The sequence below is a fragment of the Eptesicus fuscus genome, chromosome 5 (genome assembly GCF_027574615.1).
Source record: "Eptesicus fuscus isolate TK198812 chromosome 5, DD_ASM_mEF_20220401, whole genome shotgun sequence".
Classification (NCBI taxonomy): Eukaryota; Metazoa; Chordata; class Mammalia; order Chiroptera; family Vespertilionidae; genus Eptesicus; species Eptesicus fuscus.
This window is the reverse complement of record NC_072477.1, coordinates 74,729,388-74,743,636: the sequence shown is the minus strand read 5'-3', so window position 1 is coordinate 74,743,636 and position 14,249 is coordinate 74,729,388. Positions and strand designations below refer to the sequence as shown.

The 14,249-nt window shown below is 43.8% G+C and overlaps 3 non-coding genes and 1 pseudogene across 3 annotated transcripts; all 4 read right to left on the bottom strand.

Moving 5' to 3' along the window:
• Positions 1 to 4,886: 4,886 nt before the first annotated feature.
• LOC103303508 (UBX domain-containing protein 2A-like) lies at positions 4,887 to 6,093 on the bottom strand (annotated as a pseudogene).
• A 418-nt stretch (positions 6,094 to 6,511) lies between these two features.
• Positions 6,512 to 6,583, bottom strand: TRNAP-UGG (transfer RNA proline (anticodon UGG)). Its single transcript has one exon. It is a non-coding gene; the product is annotated as a tRNA-Pro (tRNA).
• Positions 6,584 to 7,617: 1,034 nt separating this feature from the next.
• TRNAY-GUA (transfer RNA tyrosine (anticodon GUA)) lies at positions 7,618 to 7,707 on the bottom strand. The gene is given in 2 exon segments: positions 7,618 to 7,653; positions 7,671 to 7,707. It is a non-coding gene; the product is annotated as a tRNA-Tyr (tRNA).
• Positions 7,708 to 8,801: 1,094 nt separating this feature from the next.
• TRNAT-UGU (transfer RNA threonine (anticodon UGU)) lies at positions 8,802 to 8,874 on the bottom strand. The gene has a single exon. It is a non-coding gene; the product is annotated as a tRNA-Thr (tRNA).
• Between the last annotated feature and the right edge of the window lie 5,375 nt (positions 8,875 to 14,249).

Here is a 14,249-nt window from a genome sequence, read left to right as displayed (position 1 = left end):
TCTAGAACTCTAAGAAGCAACATGTGAAAATGACTGTTTAGCACATCTCTGTCAACACAGGCTATTCTTTTTCTTTTTTACATTTCTAATTTGATTCACCCCAAGCCATGTATCTTATAGGATACTAGAGGCCCGGTGCATGAAATTTGTGCATGGGGGAGGGGGGCGGGGGGTCCCTCAGCCCGTTCTGCACCCTTGGGGGATGTCCAACTGCTGGTTTAGGCCCAATCCTGGATCAGGCCTAAACTGGCAGTCTGACATCCCTCTCGCAATCCGAGACTGCTGGCTCCTAACCACTCGCTTGCCTGCCTGCCTGATCGCCCCTAACTTCTCGCCTGCCTGATTGCCCCTAACTGCTCGCCTGCCTGATCGCCCCTAACTGCTCGCCTGCCTGCCTGATTGCCCCTAACCACTCTGCCTGCCTTCCTCATTGCCCGTAACTGCTCACCTACCTGCCTGATTGCCCCTAACCACCTCTGCCTCAGCCCCCACCACCGCAGCTTCATCCAGAAGGATGTCCGGAATGACATCCAGAAAGTCGTTCTGCTGTTTGGTCTAATTAGCATATTACACTTTTATTATTATAGATTTTTAAAGTAACAGCTCTGTGAGATAAAATGTATATGCCAAAAATTTCACCCTTTAAACTACAATTAAGTAGTCTTTTGTATATTTTACAGAGTTTTGCAACCATCCCCACTAATATCAGAACATTTTCATAACCTCCCTCCAAAATAAATCCTATACCCATTAAGAGTCACTCCCCATACCTTTTTTCTCTATACTCCCTGCAACTACTAAACTACTTTCTATCTCTATGAATTTTCCTATTTGGCACATTTCCTATAAATGGAATCATGCAATATTTGTTCTTTTGTATCTGGCATCTTTCACTTAACACAATGTTTTCAAGGCTCATATATGCTGTTACATGCATTAATACTTCATTTCTTTTTCTGGCTGTATAATATTTCATTATATGGACATACTATAATTTGTTTATCCATTCATCATTACATGGACATTTGGGTTGTTTGCATTTTTGGTTATTATGAATATGCTACTATGAATATTTTTGTACAAGATTTTGTATGAGCTTATGTTTTTAATTCTCTTGCATACAGTATATTATTTAGGTCTAGAGTTGCTGGGTCATATGGTAACTCTATTTTTAACTTTTTGAGTAACTATCAAACCATTTTCCAAATTGACTACACCATTATACATTCTCATCAGCAGTGTTCTATTTATCCATCCTTACAAATACTTGTTATTGTTTATCAGTAAACAATATTATATTTTTATTGTATATCAGTACAAGTAGGTGTGAAGTGGTATCTTATTGTAGTTTTTATTTGCATTTCCCTAATGACTAATTACGTTTGAGTATCTTTTATATGCTTATTGGCCAGAGGTATACATTTTTCGAGAAAGATCTATTCAAATCCTTTGTCCATTTTTAATTGGATTATTTGTTTTTACTGTTGAATTGAATAAATCCTTTATATAGTCTTGATATAAATCTGATCAGATATATGATTTGCAAATATTTTCTTTCATTCTGAGGATTGTCTTCTCGCCTTACAATTCCTTTAAACATAAAAATTTAAGTTTTGGTGCAGTCCAATTTATTTGTGTTTTTCTTTTATTGTCTATATTTTTGGTGTCATATCTAAAAAATTATTACCTAATCCAAAGTCATGAAGATGACTTTCTTAGAGTCTTATAGTTTTACTAGTAGCCCGTTTGCATGAAGATTCATGCAATAGACCTTCATTCACCTGGCTGCCTGCACCAGTTTTCTGCCGGCACCGGGGACCCAGACCTTGGCTGTGGCCACCCCCTTCTGCCTTCTTTCAGGGTCGGGGCTTGGCCCCGGGCGGTGGCCTTGGGCTCGGCCGCACCCAACATCCCTGCTAAGGATCGCAGGAGCCGACCCCCAGTGGTTTCCTGCTATCCGTGCAGGCTCCCCGCTGGTGCCCAAGGCTTTCCCAGCCTTGGGCTGGGCCGCACCCCAACATCCCTGCAACGGTTTCCTGGTGGGCGTGGTTGGTGGGCGTGGCTTGGTTGGTGGGCGTGGCTCGGGCGTAGCAAAGGTGCGGTCGATTTGCATATTTGTCTATTATAAGGTAAGATTTCTTACATTTATGTTTGTGAATTATTTTTTAGGAAAAAATTTTAAAGTCTTTGTTAAAATATAATACCTAGCCAAAACTGGTTTGGCTCAGTGGATAGAGCGTCGACCTGCGGACTGAAAGGTCCCAGGTTCGATTCCGGTCAAGGGCATGTACCTTGGTTGCGGGCACATCCCCAGTAGGGGGTGTGCAGGAGGCAGCTGATCGATGCTTCTCTCTCATCGATGTTTCTAGCTTTCTATCCCTTTCCCTTCCTCTCTGTAAAAAATCAATAAAATATATTTAAAAATATATATATATAAAAATAAAATATAATACCTATACAGAAAATACAAACAAGTATTAAGTTGATAATTTTTTGCAAACTGAACATTCTCATGTAACACTCAAATCAAAGAACATAACATCACAAGCACCCAGAATTCTTTCTTCTCAGTTATAGTCAAACCTCTCCCCCACATATACACACACACTTTTCAAAGATATTTTGACTTTTAAAAGCATAATTTAGTTTTCCATATTTTTCACTCTATACAAATGTAATCAGGCTGTGTATTCTCATTACTGTCAATTTTCTTTGGCTTGATCTTATGTTTATGGGATTTATCCACATTGTTGTATATAGTCATACAAGCGTACCAACATCCAGATTATGGGGGTGCCAGAAGAAGAGAGAGAAAAGCAGCAAGAGAAAAACAGTTAATTAACTACAAGGGAGCACCCATACGATAGTCAGCTGATTTCTCAACAGAAACTATGCAGGCCAGACGAGAGTGGCAAGAAATATTCAAAGTGATGAATAGCAAGAACCTACAACCAAGATTACTCTACCCAGCAAAGCTATCATTCAGAATTGAAGGGCAGATAAAGAGCTTCACAGATAAGAAGAAGCTAAAGGAATTCATCTCCACCAAACCAGTATTATATGAAATGCTGAAAGGTATTCTTTAAGAAGGGGAAGATGAAGAAAAGGTAAAGATAAAAATTATGAACAACAAATACATATCTATCAACAAGTGAATCTAAAAATCAAGTGAATAAAAAAAATCTGATGAACAGAATAAACTGGCAAATATAATAGAATCAGGGGCATAGAATGGGAGTGGACTGACAATTCTTGGGGTGAAAGGGGTGCTGGGGGTGCAGGAAGAGACTGGACAAAAAGCATACAGCAATGGATGAGTACAGTGGGGGAGGAGGTAAGAGCAGAGGGTGGGGTGGGAACTGGGTGGAGGGGAGCTATGGGGGGAAAAAAGAGGAACAATTGTAATAATCTGAACAATAAAGATTATTTTAAATAAATAAATAAAAATAAAAAAATTATACTTCTGGTCTGGCTTAGTGGTTGAGCATGTATCTGTGAACCAGGAGGTCACAGTTCAATTCATGGTCAGGGCACATGCCTGAGTTTCAGGCTTGATCCCAGTAGGGGGCCTGCAGGAGGCAGCCAATCAATGATTCTCTCTCATCATTGCATTGATGTTTCTATCTCTCTTTTCCTCTCTGAAATCAATAAAAAATATTTTTTAAAAATTATACTTCTCAAAAATGTAGAAATGCGAGTAGACAGATTAATGCTGACATTATACTAAGCTACAGAATTTTATTCTTACATGAAAATTCTAGATACTATTGCCAACTTAATATCTGAGTGTACCTTGCCATTAGAGAATGCAGATGAGAACACTTCAAGGATTAGGCATAGCCGTGGTAGAAGCAGTTCCTTCTAGAATTTTGATTGTATCTCAGGTATAAAATAAGGACACTGATGCTTTTAACCTGCCATGTATAATTTTTAATGTATTGCTATTTAAAAATCCTGAGCCAAGCTAACATTTAAATAAATCACTGCTGTTTGGGAATGATGTTTAAATGAATGATGCTGTGAACATATTTGCTAATTTATACTGATAACTGGAAACGGTGAGCCGAGATGGGTTCCCAGGCTTGTGTTTCACAATGCCAAAGAATGAGCTACGCGGACCAGAAGGTTTAAGCAAAAGTGCGGAAATTTTATTATAAGCACATTAAGACTCCATGCAAGGGGAGGGGGACCCATTAATGGGCTGCCCATTAAAACCTTGTGGTCCAGGGGTATATATTTGCTATAAGCCTGCTCTATGTCTACTGTGTTGTCACCTGATTAATTCCCTCAATTGTCCATGCCCAGAACGGACCTAAACCTTCCCTGTTTTCTATGTTCTTTCTCTGTCCCTATGCTGAACTTTTTCTGTTTCTATGCATTTGTGCATGTTGTTTACTGCAGGCCCTCCCTTATTTTCCCATCCCTCCGTTTTGAGTCCAGAAACATTTTATTATTTCTGCTTGGTTGGTTCCTGTGGTTAGGCTGGCTCAAACTGCCGTGTCTGCCCCTGCCTATGTTTCACCTGCCTTTGTTTTCCACTGGACCCCTGCCCTGTCTGCCTGCGCTTCAAGCTAACTTCTCTCAATACCACATTAAGATACTAAATGATATAGTCCTTTAATATATCTTATGTTGAATCATTTGAAAATAAGCCTATTTTTCTGAGTAGCCTTTGGGAGACAGTGCACTGAATATAGTTTCCAGTCATAGTTTCCTCTCCTAACATGTACTTACTTAAAAGTCTTCCCATCCGGAGGGAGTTAAATAGGTCTTGAACCAAAAGTTCAGCGAACCTGACTCCCCCCGCCCCTGATTTTGGTTTGCATGTTCACTTATAAACCATCGCTTCTCTGCAAACTTTCCACTTAGTGTGTCAAAGATCAATGTTATGAAAGTTCTCCAAAAGGTTCCGTAATTTTGTGGACTCTCTGAATGATGACAGTATTCTGTAAGTCTGCTTCTTCCAGTGAGAGTACTTTATCTTGCAACCAGGGGTAAGTAAGAGCTGTGGCCAGGGAAAAGGGAGGACTTCTTTGAGATCCTTGGTATTGTTGTGGAGCGGATGCGAGTGAACGACCAATGGAGCCCAGACCAAATTAAAATTTAGGGAGCCTTTATTAGATGGCCAGCCGACCGGGCGACTGCTCTGCTGTTCTCCATGCAGGGAGACCAGAGAGCAGCAGCGACCCTTTGTGTAGGACCGCTTTTAAGCCCATTAACCACATCCTGTTTTTGTTGAACAAGTAACCCAAGACAAAACAGTTTTTCCCAAGCAACGTCAGAGTCATGCCATTGACGACCATGTTATTCACAGGGTCATCCTGTTCTTCAGAAAGCTGACAGTGTTCTATGAAAGAAGGCCTACGGGCTGGGAAGGGGCCATGAGACCCTATCTCAAGGCCTGGCCTGGTGTCGGCACTGACAACTCTGTCTGGGGCATAGTCCACGGCCTCTCTGGAGTGCTCAAAAATTCCCACTCTCTAACAGTATTTTTCAATGAAGTCTTTGATGTGGCTTATCCTATGAGACATACTAAATTTCTGAACAATCCTTTTCCCACTGGCTAACCAGATCTGCATATTAGTGATGGGTTCCAGGTTGTTTAGTGGGACAGTAGACAAATTATTTTTCTTCTCAACTTCAATACTTTTTGTTTGAGAAATAATTTTTGGTGTGGCACTTCCCAGTCAGTGACCCTGTCCGGAGAATGGCTGGAACACAGGTTTCATTGCTACACATACTTCGCGTTTCTTACATCCACCTCCTCCTTATCAAATGTTCCCTGTAATCCCAAAGGCAAGTCCCCTTTTTTGATGAAGTTCAGAAACTGCTGACTTGCACCATCTGAATAACTTCTGGAATCATCATTTAACCGCGAGCCCATTTTTCCATAATTTTATACTTATAATCTACCTGTTCCTTCTGTTCAGTGGGAGACAAGCATTTGGCACCAACCTTCTGCGCTTCCTCAAAAAGACTGTCGACAAAATATTCACAAGTTGTTTGTTGACTGTCACGAAGAGGTTGGTTGTCAGATCCTGTTTCACAAACCCATTTTTCTTTTATACTTTCAAGATTATCTACTTATTTCATTCTCTCCTGCCTTACATGGCTTTCTGTGCTGTGCTTTGGCAGCGATCGCCTCAGGGCGTGGCCACTGGAGTGGAGCCCACTGTGCAGCCCCAGGCGCAGCGGAAGAGTCCCTGCCCGGCCCTCGAGCGAACCCTGGAGACCTGGGTCGGAGACACGCGGTCAGCGAAAGCAGGACTCGGGATCCCCGCCCCCCGCCCCCCTCCCTAGCTGCAGAAGCCCCACAGGACATGGGCTGCTGCTCCCAGGACCCATGGGGACCCTAGAGTCCAAGCAGCCAGGCAGTGTGGTCTCTAATACAGGTCATCAGCCTGCATTTGCTTCGCGTTAGTTCAGTGCACCTCTGGTTTGCAGACCAAGGAACAACAAAAGTTGATACAGAACTTTATGTATTAGCTCCTAAAGGAGTGAAAAGGAAAGTGGGCTCGTCCGGGATTTGAACCCGGGACCTCTCGCACCCAAAGCGAGAATCATACCCCTAGACCAACGAGCCACAGTGCCCTTGGCTCGGCTATGTTTCCTCTGAATCTCACTTTTCTACCAGGCTGCTCAGTTTTGTCTTTTATGGCTGTTATTTTTTGCCCGGTTCAATTTTTCTCTCCATCTTTGTAAAGTCTCATATCTGACTCTGGACCTAGCATCGGTTATTCTCCCCAAACCACGTCCTGGACCCTTCCAAACGCCACGTGGGGCGAGGAGAGGCAGCCTTGCAGACTTCAGGCCACATTTCCGAGTTCCACCGAGTCCCGCCGGGATGGGTCTAGCCGCGAGCTGGAGTCTAAAGGGAAACAAGTTGGAGACCGAGGGCCACGCCCCACTGGGTTGCCAGGCTGTAGGGTCCCCAGCCCCAGCACAGACGCGCGGGCAGTGTATCTATCGCGTTGCTACCACCCCGCGGGAGCATAAAATCGAGGGACGAGACTGGTGGGCATCAAAGTATCGGGAGCCGGAGCTGGTTGCTGGTGAGCCAGTCTGGCGCGTGTTGGCATATTCCAGACCCTTGCAGTTTTCCTAAATGAGAGTCAAGTTTTCCCCACCTTTGCATAAATTGCTTTCTCGCTTTGGAATTCTCTCTCCCAGTCTCCTCCCGGTTCACGTCAAATCCTATTCCCCCTTCCTGCTATGGCTCAAAAATCTTTTAATGGAATTATAAATATATATATAAAGCTGAATAAATTAAAAGGCCCTCTTTCTGCATGGGTGTGGTGTATAGAATGGGGTCAGACACTCGGGCTGAAGGTTACAGTTAAGGGGTATGTTCCTCAAATTAATGTCGCGAAGGCCGCAGAGCACAAACGTACTTTTATACAATACTCTGTACCAACAAATGTCGCCGATATTTGGACCTCAGGGAGCAGCCTAGAGCCAAAAAGACGTAGCACATCTTAATACAATAACTAGGAACTTTTCCAGTTGGTGACTTGAACCGGTGCTAACTCCTATTTCTCCCTGTTTAACAAGCCTATCAGACAAGATTTGTAGATGTGATACACCGGGGATAAGAAGCTAAGTCAAAATGTGAGCCTCTCCTTCGAGCCGGAATCGAACCAGCGACCTAAGGATAGCTAGACAGGAAGTGGCTACAGTCCTCCGCTCTACCAGCTGAGCTATCGAAGGGAGCACGTGAGCTGGCGTTCTAGAACTCCCTATTCAAGACAGAGATAAACATAGCGGGTATGAAATGGCTTCAGATTGCTAGCGAACGGACGCCACGTAGTAAGCATCCTGTGAGAACGTCCCTACATCCACAGTTTCGGAAACCACCCTTCTAGAGCTGAATTCTCTGCTTTAGAAACAGGGCCAACCCGTGGTTTTCACAGGCGCCGCTAGTCCCGGTGCATGCCGAGGCCTCGGGCGGAGCGGGGGCCACCCCCCCCCCCCCCCGGGCTGGGAGTCGGGGTGGGCGTTGTTTTCACGTAGTGCGCGGGCCCGAGCCTCCGGGTTCGATCTGGGTCTAGCCTGGGAGCAGCCACCCGGGCATCAGAGAACTAGGGACGGAGGCGGTGGGGCACATACTTCTTACCGCGCCACTCCGAGCCGGGGAGAGGGTGTGAGCCTGTTCCCTTCCCCGCTTCCTGTGCTCCCCGCACCCTCAGGCGCGTGGGCACCGGCCAGCTGAAGCTCTTGCCCGCTCACACGTCCGCAGACTCGGGGACCCAGTGCGTGTGGAAGAGAGACTATAAGCCCAGTGTTTCTGTGAGAACTGACTTGGGGTGAAAATATTTTGAGGTTTTCTAAAGAGAAAGCCACAATTTCTTTGAATCCAATTTGGGGGTCCAAGTCTCCACCTGCATTTCCCCCGCTGGGGCACGGAAGTGTTGGAAAAACCCACTGAAACAGGAAACCTTGCGGGACTGCCCAGCTGGAAGGCTGGCGCCGGCAGGAGGACCTGGTTCCGGGATCCACGCCTGCCCAGGGCGAGTGCCGAGGCTCGATCCCTTTCTCGGCTCTACCACGCCCTCCCCGCTCTCGCCGCGCGGGTCCGTAGAGGCCCGCAGCACTTCCCGCAGCTTAAAATGGATTCCGCGACAACCTCGGTAGCAAAAGCAGCGTTTGCGCACTGGCACAGGAACCTGAGAGGAAGCCGTTCGGCTGGGCGAAGTTTATGCCAGAGATCTGGACTGTGGCCGAATTTGTGGTGGGGTCAAGGTTATCGGAACGTGAGGGAGAGTGGTGAGAAGAATTTTAAAAAAGAAATACATACACTTGTTAGGCCCCAGCGAGATTTGAACTCGCGACCCCTGGTTTACAAGACCAGTGCTCTAACCCCTGAGCTATAGGGCCTTACAGTTTAGTGCTCCTCTTCTTGCTAATAAAGGAAGATATTTATGCTAGGCGTTTGTTAAGAGTATCAGTGTTGCAAGTAAACAAAACCTGAATGCTGCTTCAATCTGTTTCCCAACGACGTACAGGAATTCAGTCTGCAGGCTCTTACTGCGGATAGCACAACATGGGAGACAGTGACAGAGACCGCTAGAAAAATATGCCCAATCCAATACAGCGAAATACTTTTTTCCCCCCACCCCCTCCCTCAGCTGCAGATTGTCAAGATTAAGAATGGAAACCCTGCATAGAGGAAAAGTTGCCTGCCTACCACAGTTCTCTCAGCTGAAACTGGGACATCTGCATTCTGTTTTCTACTTGACTCAGGACGTCCACCGACCTGCAACCGCCTGCCTTAAGTTCCTTAGACGTAGGGACCTTTCTCACAGCTCGAGTCTCAGCGCCAGAGCAGGCATTCATTAACTCGCTATTTAATTCATCCCTTTATTCAACAAACACTGAATTCCGATTTTGTGCTAAGCTCGCCCTAGGAACAAGGCATCCACATATGTTCTTTGCCTTGAAGACACTGTCATAGTTTTGTGGAATAAAATAACTTTGATTTTTATAAAAGAGAACAATAAAAAGTAGCTGTGCCTAGGATGGGTGTGGGGGTGGAGGTGTTCAATGGGGAAAGAAGGGGGGGCATATGTAATACTTTCAACTATATATATATATATATATATATATATATATATATATTTAATTTTTTATTTTGTTGTTTAAAATATTACATATAGGAGTACATATATCTCCTTTTTTATCCCCCATAGACCTTCCCCCAGCCTCCCCTAACCTCTGTCACATGACCTCATTCCACCCCACCCCACCCCCAGTGTCTTGTGTCCATTAGTTTTGCTTAATGAAGCTGTGCCTGGTGTGAGGGGGCAGTTGAGACAGCCAAGGTTCACAAATTTACACAGTGAGCCATCACAAATGCAGGCCCACTGAAGGGATGGACTTGAGCAACACTTTGTAGGGAGATTAAGACACAAATTTGGGGGCGGGGTGATCTCTGGTAAAAGAAAAGTTAGGAGAAAACTCTGAGAGAAAGACTGAGGTGAAAACGTGTCTTGTCTCCCCTCATTGCTAGTGTGAGTGGAGTTCTTGGGGGTACCACTGGGATAAGCATTTCTGGAAGACCCCACGGGAGGATGAGATAGGGTAGAAAGCTTTATTTCCTAGAATCACACCGCTGGCTTTCCCTTAGTCCCATTTCCCTTAGTCCAATCACAGAAGAAGTGTAGCTGGGGTTTCACTAGGACTAAAATCAGAGCCAGTGCCCAGAGTTTCCTTTCCATGTGGAGCCAAGACCCGTTCAGCATCAGGCTAGCTGCAGTCCATTAAACCATTGTGTGTGTGTGGGGGGGGGGGGGGGGGGGGGGGGGTGGGGGGGGCAGGGTGTGTGTGTGAGAGGGTCTGCACGGCCATGGACCACCTGAGAGAATTCCCGGAAGCCGAGTGTGAGCCATCATTGGGTGCTTGCAGTGGCCACGCCCATTCTGGCCAAGGATCCCTCTTCCTAGGTGTGACTGACAGACAAGCACCTTCCCTGTGTCACTCCAACTCTACTGGGCATGGGTTTATCTTCCCGTTGTTGGATCCTTCCCCCAGTGTTTTACAGAGAACATACCTGTAAGTCTGGCCTTTCCTCTGCTCCTTTCCTGGCTAATTACAACAGTGTCATCTGGGGCAGAGGCCCACCCTCCTGAAAGTAAGGAAGGGTAAGAAGAAAAGTTAGTATGAGACATATTTGTGGAATGAAGTTATAAGCTTTGAAAAATTGAAAATGGAAACCCAGCAGGCATGGATAGCAGAATGAATTGAAGGGAAGGGAAGAGAAACTAGAGCTAAGGAAACACCAGAGCTTGGCCAGGTGCAGATGCTCAAACAGAAAGCTGCAAGTAACAGTTATGGACTAGAAACGGGGGGTGGGGGTGGGGGGAATGAGTGAAAGAGAAACAGGGAAGACAGATTCTGCTGAGGTAAGATATGAATAAAGAGGTTATAAAAGACAATAAAGAGGAGAGAGTCAGGGAGAACTCTCAAATACACCTTGAAGAAGCAAGATGATAGTTACTGAGGAAAAAAAAAAAAGACTAGAGAGATGGGTATCTGGGGAGGGCAGAGGTGTGCTAGGATTTAGGTGGGCTGAATTTGAGATGAGGATGGAGGAGTTTATGGGAATTGTACAATAGCTAGAATACTCTTGTGTCTAGAGTTATATAGATTGATAGGTCAAGGTTAGCTCAAAATATATAGATCAGTGATTTTCAATTTTTTTCATCTCATAGCACACATAAACAAATTACTAAAATCCTGTGGCACACCAAAAAATATATTAACATTTTTTTCCCATTCTGACAAAAAAAAAAAAAATAGGTATGACTTTGACCCATTCACACCGGACAGCTGTTGTGTTGGCCATTGTCTTTTTTTTTTTTTTTTTTTTTAGAATCTAAGGGAAAAGCAGTCAGTGCCCCTGACTAAATAGGTTTGCATGTTTTTAAATTCTAGCGGCACATCAGTTTGAAAATCACTGTCATACACAGAGTGGCCAGATTATTATGATCTCTGAACGCATAATAATCTGGCCACTCAGTGTATATCCTATATAATAAAAGGCTAATATGCAAATTGTCCCCTCGACCGTTCGACCAGCAGGCAGGCCAGCCAACTGCCAATGTCCCCTCCCCCTGGCCAGGCTGGCCGGACCCCCACCTATGCACGAATTCATAATTCAGAGATCATAATAACCTGGCCACTCAGTGTAGATCATCCATTGAGTTGGAGCTAAGAGTTGTGTTCTTGAAGGAAGAATGTACAAAGAGAAAACAGCAGAGGCCTGAAAAGGAACATTCTGAATAGCCTTGCTTCATGCATTTGTCATATGAATGGGTGTCTAACATTTTTTAAAAAACATTATCTTTGCATTTGGTGATTTCATATGTAAGTTTGTGCTAGAAAATTTGTTTTCCCAACTGGCAGCTGGGAGTGGGCATGTGACCTAGGTTCCACCAATCAGATGCATCCAGGGAAGATTTCAATTTAGAAGTGCAAAAAAGGACTTAAATGATCCTATAAGGAAATACTAGTACCATGTTTTTCCAATAGTTAAGATGTTAGATTCTTGGCTGTGGGATTTCTTAAATCTGTAGATTGTTGTCTTTCTCCAGTTCTGGAAAATTTTCCAACCATTACCTTTTCAAATGTTGTTTTTGCTCTATTGTTTATGAAACTGAAATTAAACATATTAGACCTTCACAACATGTCCTCTACTTTTAAGCTTTCTTCTATATTTTCTTTATTTTTGTCTTTCCATGTTACATTCTGAATTATATGTTGTTACTTATAATCTACTAATTGTCTCTACATCTGTGTTTAATCAGCTTTTCAATCTACTCACTGAGTCAATTGTTATTATAAATTATAATTTTTAATTCTAGAGGTTCAATTTGATTCCTTTTCAAAATTACAAGGCCAATTTCCCCCAGTTTTATTGAGATGTTATTGACATAAGTTTAAGATATACAACATAATGGTTTAACTTATATACATTGTGAAATAATTTCCACTGTAAGTTTAGCTAGCATCCATTATCTCATATCCTATATAATAAAAGCCTAATATGCTAAGTGTCCGGTCATCCAGTCATCTGCTTAACCAATCAAAGCATAATATGCTAATGATATGCTAAAGCCACTCAACCGCTTGCAATGACGTGCACTGACCACCAGTGGGCAGATGCTCCGACCAGTAGGTTAGTTTGCTGCTGGGGTCTGGTCGATCAGGACTGAGTGAGATGGGCCGGACATGCCCTGGAGCCCTCCCGTGCCCCTCCTTGGCCCCAATTGTGCACTAGTGAGGTCCCTCGGCCTGGCCTGTGCCCTCTCACAATCCGGGACCCCTCAGGGGATGTCAGAGAGCTGGTTTCGGCCCAATCCTGCAGGCCAGGCCGAGTGACCCCACTGGTGCACAAATTCGTGCACTGGGCCTCTAGTAGATACAATAAAGAGAGAAAGTAAAAAAAAATCTTTCTTCCTTGTGACAAAAACTCTTTGGATTTGTTCTCTTAACAATGTCTATATATCATGCAGTAGTGTTAACTATTTTCATAGTCATCACACTGTACATTACATGCCTGAAGAACTTATTTCTTATAAGTGGAAGTTTATATCTTTTGACCACTTTTCTCCTATTCCCTTTCCCCCTTACCTTTGATAACCACAAATCTGATCCCTTTTCCTTTCCTTTTCTTTTAAATCTTTATTGTTGAAAGTATTACATATGCTCCCCATTTTCCCCCATCGATACCCTCCAGCCTACCTCCGCTCCTCGCATACAAGGTCTTTGGTTGATTACCTCCCATCCACCTACCTTCCCTCTGAGATTCTGCACTCTGTTCCATGATTCCATGTCTCTAGATCCACTCCATTCAACAGTTTATTTTGTTACTTAGATTCCACATATGAGTGAGATCATGTGATACTTGTCTTTCTCTGACTGACTTATTTCACTTAGCATGATACTCTCCAGGTCCCTCCATGCTGTTTCAAAGGGTAGGAGATTCTTCTTTTTTACTTCTGCATAATATTCCATGGTATAAATGTACCACAGCTTTTTTATCCACTAAGTCAAACTGACTAGGGCTGTATCACAACTTTTTTATCCACTCATCTACTGATGGGCACCTGGCTGTTTCCAGATCTTAGCTATTATAATTGTACTATTGTGGACACAGGGATGCATACATTCTTTCTTATTAGTGTTTTAGGTTTCTTAGGGTATATTTCTGTAAGTAGGATCACTGGGTCAAATGACAGTTCCATATTTAATTTTTTGAGGAAACCCCATACTGTTTTCCATGGTGGCTGCACCAGTCTGCATTCCCATCAGCAGTGCACTAGGGTCCCCTTTTCTCCACATCCTCCCCAGCACTTGTCATTTGTTGATTTGTTGCTGGTAGCCATTCTGACAGGTGAGAGGTGATACCTCATTGTTGTTTTAATTTGCATCTCTCTGATGATCAGTGACTTTGATCATTTTTTCATAGGTTTCTTGGCCATCTGTATGTCCACTTTGGAGAAGTGTCTATTTAGGTCCTTTGCCCATTTTTTAATTGTTGTTTGTCTTCCTTTTGTTAAGTTGTATAAGTTCCTTATGTATTTTGGATATTAGCCCTTTGTCAGATGCATCCTTGCCAAATATGTTCTCCCATACAGTGGGCTCCCTTTTCATTTTGTTGATGGTTTCTTTTGCTGTGCAGAAGCTTTTTATTTTGATGTAGTCCCATTTCTTTATTTTCTCCTTAGTTTCCTTTGCCCTAGGAGATGTAT